Genomic DNA, 15,890 nt, shown 5'->3' with positions numbered 1-15,890 from the left:
TGATGCTGAGAAAGACTGAGGACAAGAAGAGAAGGGGGCAACAGAGGATGAGATGGTTGGGTGGTATCACTGACTCAATGGACATGAATTTGAGCAAACTCCAGGAGATAGTGAAGGCTAGGTAAGCCTGGTGTACTATAATTCATGGGGTCGCAAAGAGTCAGACATGACTTAGCAACTGAACAACCACCACCATCACCACCCAGCTACCAGTCCAAGAGCAAGAAGAAGAGAATAGTGAAGGAGGATTTCCTTGGGCACTAAGCTACCTATAGACTCCAGTTTCTCCAAGGATCTTATTATTTGTCACTCAGTTGTATCCAACTCTTTGTGACCCCTTGGACTATAGCCATCAGGCTCCTCTGTCCATGGAATTCTCCAGGCAAGAATACTGGAGTGGGCTACCATTTCCTTCTTCAGGGGATCTTCCTGACCCAGGGATCACACCTGCATCTCCACATTCCAGGCAGACTCTTTACCAACTGAGCCACCAGGGAAGCCCCCCAAGGATCTTAGGTGAAAGATATTCATGATTGTCTTTAATTAAACAAAGGGTTGCAAGCGGACATGGGCAGATTGTGGACCCAATAGTGAATATGGTTACAGCTCTGAAAGTTAAGTTCCAGAAACAGAGTTCTAGAAATGAAGTTCCATCAATGGAGTCAGAAGGCTAATAGATGCATAAATTGTTTCTTTACCTTGTCATTGAAGGTCAAAGACTATTTCTGAATAATATTCCTATTTCCCTCAATGCTCAGCCCTCTGACTTGCAGAGAAGAGGTGGTCAGGATAGACCACAGTCTACTTGAACTTAGCTGGATATGTGCCTGTGAAGCTCTCTGATTTAAGTCCATTTTATCTTTATCTATCTTACAGATGAGTAATCACACAGCATGATTAGCGACTTGCCTAAGATCAAATAACTAATCAGTTACAGATTTGAGACAAGAACCTTTATCCATGTCTCTTTTACATCACACTGTTTACCAATGGGGGTGCTTTGAGTTTGGGTTCAAAGGATAAGCATTAAGTCATGAAGCTATTAAGCAAACTCTGTCATTAAACATTTTAAATTCTTCTGATAGAACTAACATTTTACTACAGTAAATGTCAAGAATTGAGCACCATTTAAATTTAGATTAGACACTGGATAATGCCTTTGCCTATGGCTTCTTACTAGTTAATGTATAGCCCTTCTTTAAGACAGAGTTTAATTTTTTTACTATTGACAAAACAATTTATGCAGCTTGTTTTTTGTTGTGATGTAGTCAAGCAGGCTAATCTATCTCAAGATATTTATATACAATTAACTCTCAGCAGAGTAGATTAGTAGCTGAGCCCACCTACTTTTTGTGGTTAATTATACTTGTTTTGTAAGAGGCTGTTCCTATTTTGTGCTTTTCCAACAGCTCTGGTGAAGTAAAGACTTCTGATGTACTGTACATGGAACATAAAGAGCCTTCCCCTTTCTTACTCAACATATAATTGCTGCATTTGTGCATGCTGTGTAAGTTGAAAATAACAATAAAAAGTTAATGAAGAAAATAAGTACTGGTTGTAATGAATTAGTAATATTACTAGATTTGTATCTGGAGTTTATTTTTATTGCTGTAAATGGAACACAATCAATAGTAATATGTAATCAAACTGCACATGCTTTCATCTCTTGAGAAATCTCTGAAAAGGAGCTGAGATATCTTTAAGAAATTATCTTCAAAAGCTTACTCTAAATTCAGTTATTCAGCATAATCATTTTAAATCACTGTCAATAAGCATTCCTCATTTTCTAATTTCTTGTAATACAAAAAGGTACATTTCTTAAATAGGTTGTTAATGTTTTATAATATGAAATATAATTTCCTTTTAATTTTCAAGTTAATTTAAATTAGATTTTCTTTATATGAAAAAAGAAATACTAAAAATAAAGTTCCCTTTGATTATTCCCCTATACCTGTTCTCAAACTTTTCCCCATCACCACTTCCTCCAAACACAGTTACCATCAAGTGAGTAAGGTTTCCTCAAAGTCTTTTTTTCTATACATTTACATATGTCATTTGAAAAAATAATAACAATAGTTTTTAAAAATGCTATACAATATTAATTATTGCACTTTAATATAATTAAGCACTAAGTAAATATAATAATATGTTTCTACTTAAGCCTCATTTCTTAAGGTGTTTTTTGATTTGGTCAATCCCAAGGGAAATATCGAAGAAGGCGATGGCATCCCACTCCAGTACTCTTGCCTGGAAAATCCCATGGACAGAGGAGCCTGGTAGGCTACAGTCCATGGGGTCACGAAGAGTCGGACACGACTGAGCGACCTCACTTTCAGTTTTCATTTTCATGCATTGGAGAAGGAAATGGCAACCCACTCCAGTGTTTTTGCCTGGAGAATCCCAGGGACGGCGGAACCTGGTGGGCTGTCGTCTATGGGGTCGCACAGAGTCGGACACGACTGAAGCGACTTAGCAGCAGCAGCAAGGGAAATATGGTTTGTTAATTTTGTTTCTGTTGTTGTTCAGTTGCTTAGTCCTGTCTGACTCTTTGCAACCCCATGGACTGCAGCATGCCAGATCCCCTATTCTTCACCATCTCCCGAAGTGTGCTCAAACTCATGTCCATTGGGTCAGTGATGCCATCCAACCATCTCATCCTCTACTGTCCCTTACTCCTCTGCCTTCAATCTTTTCCAGTATTGCTGTCTTTTCCAATGAGTCATCTCTTCGCATTAGGTGGCCAAAATACTGGAGCTTCAGTTTCAGTATCAGTCCTTCCAATGAATATTCAGGGTTCATTTCCTTTAGGATTGACTGTTTTGATCTTCTTGCTGTCCAAGGGACTCTCAGAAGTCTTCTCCAGCATCACAGTTCAAAGGCATCAATTCTTCATTGTTCAGCTCTCATATCTGTACATGACTACTGGAAAAACCATAGGTTTGATTATATGGACCTCTGTCCACAAAGCAATGTCTCTGTTTTTTAATATGCTGTCTAGGTTGGTCAATGTTTTTCTTCCAAGGAGGAAGCATCTTTTAATTTCATGGCTGTAGTTATCGCCCACAGTGATTTCAGAGCCCAAGAAAATAAAGTCTGTCATTGTTCCCATTGTTTCCCCATCTATTTGCCATCAAGTGATGGGACCGGATGCCATGATCTTAGTTTTTCTTGAATGTTGAGTTTTAAGCTGGCCTTTTCACTCTCCTTCACCTTCATTAAGAGATTGTTTAGTTTCTCTTCACTTTCTACCTTAAGGGTGGTGTCATCTGCACATCTGAGATTATTGATATTTCGCCTGGCAATCTTGATTCCAGCTTGTGCTTCATCCAGCCTGGCATTTTGCATGATGTACTCTGCATATAAGCTAAATAAAGTAAGTTAAATAAGCAGGGTGACAATATACAGCCTTGATGTACTCCTTTCCCAATTATAAACCAGTTTGTTGTTCCATGTCCAGTTCTAACTGTTGCTTCTTGACCTGCATACAGGTTTCACAGGAGGCAGTAAGGTGGTCTGGTATTCCCATCTCTTGAAGAATTTTCCATAGTTAGTTGTGATCTACACAGTCAAAGGCTTTAGTGCAGTCAATGAAGCAGAAATAGATGTTTTTCTGGAATTCTCTAGCTTTTTCTATGATCCAATGGATGTTGGCAATTTGATCTCTGGTACCTCTGTCTTTTCTAAAACCAGCTGTACATCTGGAAGTTATCAGGTAACATACTGTTGAAGCCTAGCGTGAAAGGTTTTGAGCATTATTTTCCTAGCATGTGAAATTGTGCAATAGTTTGAGCATTCTTTGGCATTGGCCTTCTTTGGGATTGGAATGAAAACTGACCTTTTCCAGTCCTGAGGCCACTGCTGACTCTTCCAAATTTTCTGGCATATTAAACGCAGCACTTGAACAGCATCATCTTTTAGGATGTGAAATAGCTCAGCTGGAATTCCATCACCTCCACTAGCTTTGTTGGTAGTGATTTTCCTAAGGCCCTCTTGACTTCTCACTCCAGGATATGTGCCTCAAGGTGACTGATCACACCAACATGGTTATCCGGGTCATTAAGATATTTTTTGTATATTTCTTCCATGTATTTTTGTTACCTCTTAATATCTTCTGCTGGTGCATATCATTTCTGTCTTTTTTTAGTGCCTATCTTTGCATGAAATGTTGCCTTGGTATCTCTAATTTTCTTGAAGAGATCTCTAGTTTTTCCCATTCTATTGTTTTCCTCTATTTCTTTGCAACGTTTCCTCTATTTGTTTGCATTTGAACCAGAGATCCAATTGCCAACATCCGCTGGATCATCAAAAAAGCAAGAGAGTTCCAGAAAAAAAACATCTACTTCTGCTTTATTGACTATACCAAAGCCTTTGACTGTGTGGACCACAATAAACTCTGGAAAATTCTTAAAGGAATGGGAATACCAGACCACCTGATCTGCTTCCTGAGATATCTGTATGCAGGTCAAGAAGCAACAGTTAGAACTGGACAAGGAACAACAGACTGGTTCTAAATTGGGAAGGGAGTTCGTCAAGGCTGTATATTATCACCCTGCTTATTTAACTTATATGCAGACTACACCATGCGAAATGCCAGGCTGGATAAAGTACAAGCTGGAATCAAGATTGCTGGGAGAAATATCAATAACCTCAGATACGCAGATGACACCACCCTTATGACAGAAAGCGAAGAAGAACTAAAGAACCTTTTGATGAAAGTGGAAGAGGAGACTGAAAAAGTTGACTTAAAACTCAACATTTAGAAAATTAAGATCATGGCATCTGGTCCCAAATAGATGGGGAAACAATTGAAATAGTGACAGACTTTACTTTTGGGGGCTCCAAAATCACTGCAGATGGTGACTGCAGCCATGAAATTAAAAGATGCTTGCTCCTTGGAAGAAAAGTTATGGCCAACCTAGACAGCATATTAAAAAGCAGAGACATTACTTTGCCAACAAAGATCCATCAAGTCAAAGCTATGGTTTTTCCAGCAGTCATATATGGATGTGAGAGTTGGACTATAAAGAATGCTGAGCGCTAAAGAATGGATGTTTTTGAACTGTGGTGTTGGAGAAGACTCTTGAGAGTCCCTTGGACTATAAGGAAATCAAACCAGTCCATCCTAAAGGAAATCAGTCCTGAAGATTCACTGGAAGGACTGATGCTGAAGCTGAAACTCCAATAGTTTGGCCACCAGACGCAAAGAACTGACTCATTTGAAATGACCCTGTTGCTGGGAAAGATTGAAGGTGGGAGAAGGGGACGAGAGAGGATGAGATGGTTGGATGGCATCACCGACTCGATGGACCTGAGTTTGAGTAAGCTCCGGGAGTTGGTGATGGACAGGGAAGCCTTGTGTGCTCCAGTTCATGGGGTCACAAAGAGTCAGACATGACTGAAGTGAACTGAACTTTGCATTGTTCACTTAAAAAGGCTTTATTATCTCTCCTTGCTATTGTCTGGAACTCTGCATTCAATTGGATATATCTTTTCTCCTCTGCTTCTCACTTCTCTATTTTTTCTCAGCTATCTGAGAGAAAAAAAAAGCCATTTTGCTTTTTTGCATTTCTTTTTCTTGGGGATGGTTTTGATTATCCACTCCTATATAACGTTACGAACCTCTGTCCAGAGTTCTTCAGGCACTCTGTCTAATTTTGTTTGGCATTTTTAAATGCCAAATACTAATATGCAGTGTGAAGGTAAGAACTGATAGTCACAGCCTATTGTGAGTATAATCAGAAGTCATCAGAAGCTAATTAGGACTACATTAAAATGATAAATTATGCACCATAATATTTGCAGCTGAAATCAAGTCCCTAAATTTAAAGATTTATTTCAAAAGAAAAAAAATCATCTTGTTTCTTCACAGCTTTTCATGTTCTCCACTTACCTTCAAAAATTAAGATTTCAAAGAGGCCTCCAAATATTTTACTACCAGTTCTTCTAATAGTACCCCAAGCCTGACCAATTTTCACTTGGAGGAGAAAGTAATGTTTAGATTAATAATTTGATTATAAGCTATTTTCTAGATTTAACTTATATTTATAAGGCCTTTTATCCGATCAGTTCTTTAAGCCCAATAATCACCTTAGATGTTTAACCTTAATCATTAATTTAACTTTAATCAATTGAATAATATACTGAGTTGAAAAAGAATTAGCACAGTTACCAAAACGTTGATAGTGTCCATGTTAACATGGATGGCAAACCTAAGAAAGTTAATTAAAAGATGTCATTTTGCATCACTCCTGCTTTCTTTATTTAAAAAACATCTAGAGTCCATGCATTTTCATAGGATATTTTATCCTGTCAAAGAGGGGAAAAGATAAAAGTTTAAATCAGTTTAAAGTCCTTCATTTTAATAGTAGGATAGAATTTCTAAGCTAATTACCTGCAATCAACAAAAATTTTCACTGCTTTTTAAGAAGTACATAAGTAAAACCTGTATAAATGAAAAATAATTCAGACCACTGAACAGGACACAGAATAAACAAAGTCTCTCATCCCATTTCCCCTACAGCTGCCACTCCCCAGAGGTGACCACTATTAACAGTTCTTTTTGTCTCCTTCCTTCTGAGATATTTTTCATGCAAATAAAAATCCACTGCCCACCCACTCAAGCCCCAGTGGGACCAAACTATTATAGAATACATTTCGGAGTCTTGCTTTTCTTACATGTTCTTTGAGCTCTTCCCAGATCGACACATACAGATTTCCTTAATTCTTTTAAATGATCGTTTGATATTCCTTTGCATCAATAACATAACATGTCCCCTCCTGATGGACACATTGGTTGTTTCCTTTTTTGTTGCTGTTCCTGCAAAGTATACTACAAAGAACATTCTTCTACATATATGTTTGGGCACTTATGTTAATACATTAGTACACAATTTTGCTAAATCAATGGGTAGCTGGATTAAAATAAAATTTACAGCTATTACCAAATTGCTCTCTAAGCAAGTATACTAATTAACATCCCTACGAACAAAGCATTCAGGTGCCTTTTTCCTCACAAAGAAATGTTGGCTATCAAACTTTTTAACCTTTGCCAACCTGACAGAGAGAAACTATGATTTTAATTTGTCCTCTATGATGAGGTCCAGCCTTTCTTCTGTTTACTAACCATCTACGAGTTTTCTTCACTGAACATCCTGTTCATGTTTTTCATCCATGACTGCATAGATTTCTTCCTGGTTTACAGGATCCTCAACTGACTGAAGTGACTCAGCAGCAGCAGCAGCAGCAACTGATTTGTTTATTAAAACTTAGCCCTCTGTCATGTACGTTGCAAATATTTTTGTAACTTTGGCACTTAGCTTTTGACTTTATGGGACATTTCTTTCCATTGAAGAATTCTTTTTTAATGAAGTCAAATCTTTTTATTTATGGGTCCAGAGTGTTGAAACATTTTAGGAAGCTCTTCCTTGCTTCCAGATTAAATAATAATAATCACAAAGATAACAATAGTTACCAGGATTATTCCACTCTAAGCAAACAGTCAACTGACTGGCGTCTATGTACTAGGAACTGCTGAATATTGGGCTCCTATGAAGAAAAGAGATCATTTGAACTATGTTTAATGGCACACAGAGCACAACTGCCTTTTACCACACTACAAATAGGTACATAAAAAGATCAATCCATAATTTTATTCCCATTTATCAGCTCACCTGCCACTCAGAAGCCAAATAAGTAATATGATAAAAGTACTTGTTTCACAAACAGAATTAGAATGATTGACAAATGTATCATGATTGGAATGATTGACAAATGTATTGACCCACATGTATCCTGGCCAACAGACCATCTAAAGGACAAAAATAACAGCAATTACTTTGTTGCTGTTGTTTAGTTGCTAAGTCATGTCTGACTCTTTGCAGCCCCATGGATTGTAGCTCATCAGGCTCCTTTGTCCATGGGATTTCCCAAGCAAGAATACTGGAGCGGGTAGCCATTCCTCCTTCAGGGGATCTTCCCCACCCAGGGATCAAACCTGTATCTTGTTCATGGCAGGCAGATTCTTAGTTACTGCTGAGCCACCTCAACACCTCAACAATCAGCAGTTTGTTGGGAAGCCCAACAATCACTTTACTCCTGATTCATTCGATACTTTTTCATTCTTATAGGTTCTACTTATCACTGAATTTATCTCTAGCAAATAGATTAGAGACAGAGAAAGGTGGGCAAGAAGAAGGTGGTACCATGTTTATAATATATCAGGACACTGCAGGTCTTTAATTAAATTCAGTGGCTATGCCTCAAAATGACAGGTATGCATTACAGTTCCAGACAGACAGGCTGCTCTGCTATGATTCTGATGGCTGCAGGAACACTCTCACCGCAATGGTCTCAGCAGCAGTTCATTCTCCTCCCTCTGCTGCCCAGAGGGAATTAAGTTCAGAAGAGTCTACAACCTATTAGTAAAAGTCAAGCCGTATAGATACCAGAATGAAGTTGCAGATAACAGAGATGAGTAATCAAAATATAATTTTTAAAAAAGGAAAGGAATAGGTGGAAATATTGAGGAAACAAAATGAACTTTTGATGGGACTTTTAAGATTGCAAAGTAGATATTGGGCAATACTTTAAAAAAATTGTCAGCTTTTTTGTGTGTGTTTTTGTTGATACTTCATTAACACTTTTCATTCTTTAAATAAAACTATATATTGATTTACATGATAACTAAGCTAAAAATTAAGACTATTCCATGAAGAGTACTTTAGTGTCTGATTACAGCTCACGTTCTAAATTATACGTTGCAAAGGACATAATAAGATATAGTGATTGTAAGTTCAGTTCAGTTCAGTCGCTCAGTAGTGTCCGACTTTCTGTAACCCCCATGGACTGCAGCACGCCAGGCTTCCCTGTCCATCACCACTTCCCAGAGCCTACTCAAACTCATGTCCATCACATCAGTGATGCCATCCAACCATCTCATCCTCTGTCGTCCCCTTCTCTCCCCGCCTTCAATCTTTCCCAGGATCAGGGTATTTTCCAATGAGTTGGTTCTTGACATCAGGTGGCCAAAGTTAGGTACAGTCCACGTTAAACACTCTAAAAAGCACATACTGTAAAATGTGTTTCAAAGGTTTGTTTTGGTGTAGAACAGTTATGTATATTGAAGATTCAGTCATTCAGACAAAGATTTAAATGAATACTATGTCCAACACACTGGTGAGATGAAAATATGCACAAAGCCAAGGGCCTACCCTGAAGGAGTGAGAAATCTGATAAAGGACATAAAGCAGCATGACAGGGCTCTGAAATAACAATAAGAAATAACACTTGTTAAGTTCAGTTTACACACACTGTTCTAAGTGTTTTATTCAAATTACCTTCTTTGATCCACTCAACAAACCTATGAGGCACAGAGAGGTAACCTAACTTGTCTGGGGTCACACAGCAAATAAGTGACAGAATAAGGAATTAAATTGAGGCCACCAGCATGATGTATTTCTTCCCCTACTTGATCACTTAGTGCAGGATCTCAGAAAGTTACTTCACCTTTTGGATTTTGTTTTCTTATTGGTGACTCTGTTATTTCTGCCTCACAGAGTTTCCATTAGCACTCAAAATTAGGTAGCCTAACATAACATACGGAGAAGGCAATGGTGACCCACTCCAGTACTCTTGCCTGGAAAATCCCATGGACGGAGGAGCCTGGTAGGCTACAGTCCATGGGGTCACTGAGTCAGACAGGGGAGCCTGGTGGGCTGCCGTCTGTGGGGTTGCGCAGAGTCGAACATGACTGAAGTGACTAAACAGCAGCAGCAGCAGCAATATAACATAAGGTGTATCAGACTGTTTCGCAGTATTCCACAAGATGTACTGCTGACAGAGGTTTAAGGGTTTTATAGTCAAAGAACCAGGAAATAACATCTCTTCTTAAAGATTCATGATGGATGCCATATATACCTAAAAATTCTTGAGATTTCTGAAATGAAGAAATCTTTTAAACTCTGTTTAACCTGCAAAACCAAATTTATTTGACCACAGGACCTTTTGTCTCACTGACTACCTAATAAAACCTTCATTCTAAATGAAGCACAAATTGGGAAATGCTGGTAGAAAAGGGCATGAGATCAAAGGACCCAATAGGTCTAAACCCAACTCAGCCAACTGCTAACCTGCTGCTTTGGGTAAAGACTCTGTAATCTCTCCAGGTCTCAGTTTTTCCTCTCAGCAACCACTTAGACTATTTCAATAACTCCTTGGCTGGTCCTCTTTACCTCTTGTACCTCAACTCTCTGGGTTATCTTCTCAACTGATTACATTCTAGAGCACAGATATATTAATATGACCCCCTCACTTAAAGACCTTTATAATGTCTATAAACAAAAAAAAAACATGTACAGAATGCTTACTGTGCTATGCATTACTCTATCCACTCATTTAATTCTTAAAACCATTCTCTGAAAGGTGAGAGCTGAAATCTGAGGCACAGCTAGTAAGTGAGGTACCCTGCTTCCAGATTCCAAGGCTAGTCTATGCCTCTTGGATGGCTCCCCACTGTTTCTCCAGGATAGAGCTCTGATCCCTTAGAACCTTCACAATCCAACTTCAACCTTTCTTTTCTAGACCATCTCCTCATCAGTGGTCTGCAATATGTTAGTTTGCTGGGGCTATGAGGGATAACCCTGTTCTGTGCCCCTCTCCTTGACTTGAAAATGACCACCTTCGTGTTCATAGGGTGTTCTGCCTATATATGCACATTTGTGCTCAAATTTCTCCCTTTTTAAAATAAGGTCATTGAATTATGGCTCATTCTAATGACCTCAATTTAACTGGATTATCTCAATAAAGACCCCATCTCCAAACAAGGGCATATTGTGAGGAGTGAGGGGTTAGGCTTTAATGTATGAATTTGGGGGCGGGGACAGAATTCAACCCATAACACTTACATGCATAATGCCCCAGTCTCTGTTATGTAAATCCATGCAGTCACATAACAAGTTATGTACCAAGTGCCCATAACTGTGTCAGCATGGTGCAGGACCTGCTAAATACTTCCAGACCACCTGTTTTGGTGAGTGTGTTCCTCACTTTCTTTACCTTGAACACAGCCACCTTTTACCAAACCCCTTGCCTACCTGCTTTTCTCTGATAACCTCCTAGTTACCTTAAGAATCCATTTATAAGTTCCCTCTTTGTAAAAGTTCATATGATCTCTTTTACTGAAATTTTCTCCTTTCCTCCTCCCAACCATAATTCCTCCACAGAATGCTACTTATACTTTACTTGCAGCATCTATAGCATTGTATTATAGTTGTCTGTAAACTTGTATGTGCCCTAGTTTGATGCTAATAAGGTCACTGAGGGTAAATATACTCACTATTCGCTTCTATCGTCCCGCACCTGCCTAGAACATCACATAGTGACTGCTTAATAAGAATCCATTTAATGAGTGATCAAAGCAGGTGTTCAATTTAACAAGATCCCCCCCAAAAAATTGAAGGAGAACTATCTAGAGACAGGGAGACCTGATAGACAGCTACTGCTAAAATCTAAACATGAAGTAATAGAGGCCTGGAATAGGAGAGAGGAAAGTGGACTGAAAGAAAAAACGACCTGGAGAAACCTGTGAGTCAGTGGTTTACTGGGCACGAAAGGTGAAAGACTGGGAGTAATCAAGAACCACCAAATTCACAGGGTGACAGAAAGCAGAAAAATATTAATTACTATGGCACTATTGGTGGCCCAGATGATAGACTCTGCCTGCAATGCAGGAGAACTGGGATTGACCCTTGGGTCAGAAAGATCCCCTGGAGAAGGATCTGGCAATCCACTTCAGTATTCTTGCCTTGCGAATCCCGTGGACAGACGACCACGGCAGGCTACAGTCCATGGGGTGGCAAAGGGTCTAACATGACTGAGCGACTAATAGACACATGGCCCTATTATTAACAGATAAACCCTAAAGTTTAAGTGGTTGAACAAATAGGTTTTTCCTCTCATACATCAAGACTATATGGATGTTCCTGATGGACAGGTGGCTCTCCTTCGAGGGGTGTAGGCACCTTTCATCTTGAATAGGTATCTACCAAGATCATCTGCTTAAGGTGTACTGCAAATGTGTGATTTTTATGGTCAGTTCAGTTAGTTCAGTCACTCAGTCGTGTCTGACTCTTTGTGACCCCATGAATCACAGCACGCCAGGCCTCCCTGTCCATCATCCATCGAGGCAGTGATGCCATCTATCCTCTTCCCCCTGCCCCCAATCCCTCCCAGCATCAGAGTCTTTTCCGATGAAAAGTAAACAGTAAATTTCACTTATATTCTATTGGCTAGATCTGATTTATATAGCCCAGCCAACTGCACAGGAAGGCTGAGAAATGTAGTCTAGCTGAATACTCAGGAAGAAAAGAAAATGTTTGGCAAACTTGTTTCAGTCTCTTCTAACATAGATAACAAGAGGTGGTAGGAAATTTCAGGGAATAAAGATAGAGTGAAAATTTGTGGTCTGTTTATAATCACTAGTTGGATGAGAAATATTTGAGTTGGTTCTTCCTAAAGCAACTGAGAAAACTGAGTCATTATTCAAAAAATTCACATGCATTTCTTTAAATGTAATAATCATGTTACATTAGGGAAGTCTATACTTTGTAATACTATGTATTATATATTATAGTTATCTATCTTCTATATACAAAAATATCCTATCACTAATAGAGTAAGCTGTAAATTTATTTTCTCAGTTGTAGTTAGGGATGCTTGCAAATTTAAAAACACTCTCTTTGCCTGATCACCTTTGTAACCAATTTTTAAAGTCAGGGTTGGTGGAATAAACCTAAAGACCATGGTCTTGCTAGCAAAAGTTCATGGTAGGTGTTTATAGTGCATTTTTCTAAATGTGACTCACTTACCTATTTTTCAAAATGTTATTACATTTTAGTCAAAATTTTGCCTCTTCTGGCCATTATGTGATAAGTTCATGAGACATATCCACAAGATATATCCAGCAGTTATAGCCTTAGGCCAAAAAAAAAAAAAAAAAGAGGTCACCTAACTCCTTTTGTTCCCTTAGGTAATTTACTCAGGTCCCATTAACTGACATCAAAGTCAAGTTTATCAGAGAAAATCACCAACAATGTAAATCCCAGTAGTTTGGAAGTGAATTAAAAAGCTCCCAAATCAGCACTTTCCTCAAAAGTTAAATAATTCACTGTGACATTATAGATACAAGCCTCCAGCAAAAGTTACACTTGAACAATTAAGGAAGTAGGAGCCAAACAAATGACTTTAGGGATAGAGAAACAAATGAATGGTTTCTCGTAGTACTATGCCAAATTACATTTTCACATTAACAAGTATGTAGAACACCCAAGCATCACCAGTGACTTACTAGATAAAGTCTAATACAGAAAAACAGCCTGGAACCATATACCATTTCCTAAATGTAACTGTGGATTCTATACACGTGGGTGTGAAACCCATTTATACCATTTGGGGAATTTTTACATTTGTAATGTACTACCTACCTACTCTTTTGCAAAGTTCTTTTATAATATTCATATTACAACAACCATCAACGAAATACATTATGTTCCTATGAAGAATCAGAAGGCAATGCAGCTGTTTCTTAGAGGCTAGATAAGAGATTGGAAACACGTCACAACATACTGCACTGTACATACAGGTAACAGCATCTGCATAGTAGAAAGAAATACCCTTTAGATTTAAATTCCAACTCTCTCATTTTATACCTAGAGAATTTTAGACCAGTTTTAATATCAGTGTTTGTTTCTTTTTCTATAAAATGGGAATGACTCATTTATGCAGTAAATATTTAATTAACACTTATTAGGTCTCAAAGACTTCCAAGTGTTATTTTAAGATTAGTGATAGTAAACCAGCTGATATTCATTAGAGATATGTTGTTGTTGTTGAGTCACCCAGTCAAGTCCAACTCTTCATGACCCCATGGACTGCACACGCTAGGCCTCCCTGTCCCTCACCATCTCCCAGAGTTTGCCCAAGTTCATGTCCATTGCATCGATGATGCCATCCAGCCATGTCATCCTCTGTCGCCCTCTTCTTCTGTCTTCAATCTTTCCCAGCATCAGGGTCTTTCCCAGTGAGTAGGCTGTACACATCAGGTGACCAAAGTATTGGAGATTCAGCTTCCAATGAAGCATCAGTCCTTCCAATGAATATTCAGGGTTGATTTCCTTTAGGATTGACTGGTTTGATCTACTTGCTGTCCAAAAGTGAAAGTTGGTCAGTCATGTCCGACTCTTTGCGACCCCACGGACTATACAGTCCATGGAATTCTCCAGGCCAGAATACTGGAAATGGGTAGCCTTTCCCTTCTTGAAGTGGGTAGCCTTTCCCTTCTCTAGGGGATCTTCCCAACCCAGAGATCGAACCCAGGTCTCCCGCATTGCAGGCAGATTCTTTATCGGCTGAGGCACAAGGGAAGCTCAAGGATACTAGATTGGGTAGCCTACCTCTTCTCCAGCAGATCTTCCCATCCCAGGAATCGAACTGGGGTTTCCTGCATTACAGGTGGACTGCTGTCCAAGGGACTCTCAAAAGTCTTCTCCAACACCACAGTTCAAAAGCATCAATTCTTTGGCACTCTGCCTTCTTTACATATTCAGCTCACAACTGTATGTGACTACTGAGAAGACCACAGCCTTGACTACACAGACCTTCATCGGCAAAGTATTGCCTATGCTTTTCATCACACTGTCTAGGTTTGTCATAGCTTTCCTGCCAAGAAGCAATCAAGGCTGCAGTCACCATCCACAGCGATCCTGGAGACCAGGAAAATAAAGTCTGTCACTGCTTCCACTTTTTCCTCTTCTATTTGCCAAGAAGTGACGGGACTCGATGTCATGATCTTCTTTTTTTGAATGCAGAGTTTTAAGCCAGCTTTTTCACTCTGCTCTTTCACTTTCATCAAGAGGCTTTTTAGTTCCTCTTTGCTTTCTGCCATAAGGGTAATGTCATCTGCACATTCCAGGTTAATGATATTTCTCCCTGAAATTGTGATTCCAGTCTGGGATTCACCCAGGCCAGCATTTCTCATCATGTACTCTGCATAGAAGTTAAATAAGCAGGGTGATGATATACAGCCTTGATGTACTCCTTTCCCAATTGTGAACCAGTCCATTGTTCCATGTCCAGTTCTAACTGTTGCTTCTTGACCTGCATACAGGTTTCACAGGGGGCAGAAAAACTTTCCAGCTTGTTGTGACTTACACAGTCAAAGGCTTTAGCATAGACAATGAAGCAGAAGTAGATGTTTTTCTGGAATTCCCTTGCTTTCTCTATGGTCCAATGGATGTTGGCAATTTGATCTCTGGTTCCTCTGCCTTTTCTAAATCCAGTTTGTACATCTGGAAGTTCTCAGTTCATGTACTGTTGAAGCTTCACTTGAAGGATTTTAAGTACTACCTTGCTAGCATGTGAAATGGGCACAATTGTGTGACAGTGATGAGGACTGATTTTTAAAGTAAATCAATAAGACGTATTAACCATAAGTCTAAGCTTCGAGAAATAGTTCTTTTTGTGAGGAAAATTTCCTTGTCACCATGTTTTTGGGTGCTTTAATTTCATGTACCAAAGTCCACCTGCAGACTGTTACTTCTATAGAGGTTTTCAACACAGTGCGGAGTACACTTCTAAGATTAAGTAAAGTTATTGCTGATATATTATTACTAATAAACATTTTTAAAATCACATTCAAAAAATCACAACTGAAATTTTAAAGTTTGTTTTATATGTATCAAAATAACTAATATGTACTCATAAATTTATTTTTTAACCTAAACATGAGATGTAAAGTTTCTTATTCCAGTTACTTTAATAAAAACCTCTTCACCATAAAAATAAACAAAATAAAGTTAATGATACAGCACTGAAGTAGACATCTCCTAAAATGGTAG

General features: G+C 38.8%; 1 protein-coding gene across 8 annotated transcripts in view; it reads right to left on the bottom strand.

The window, feature by feature from the left end:
• Nucleotides 1-15,890, bottom strand: part of PDSS2 (decaprenyl diphosphate synthase subunit 2) — a 311,640-nt gene that overhangs the window by 183,273 nt on the left and 112,477 nt on the right. The window lies entirely within an intron of this gene.

This window comes from Ovis aries, chromosome 8 (assembly GCF_016772045.2).
Source record: "Ovis aries strain OAR_USU_Benz2616 breed Rambouillet chromosome 8, ARS-UI_Ramb_v3.0, whole genome shotgun sequence".
Classification (NCBI taxonomy): domain Eukaryota; kingdom Metazoa; phylum Chordata; class Mammalia; order Artiodactyla; family Bovidae; genus Ovis; species Ovis aries.
Note: the sequence above shows the minus strand (reverse complement) of the source record. Positions and strands in the feature narration are given on the sequence as shown.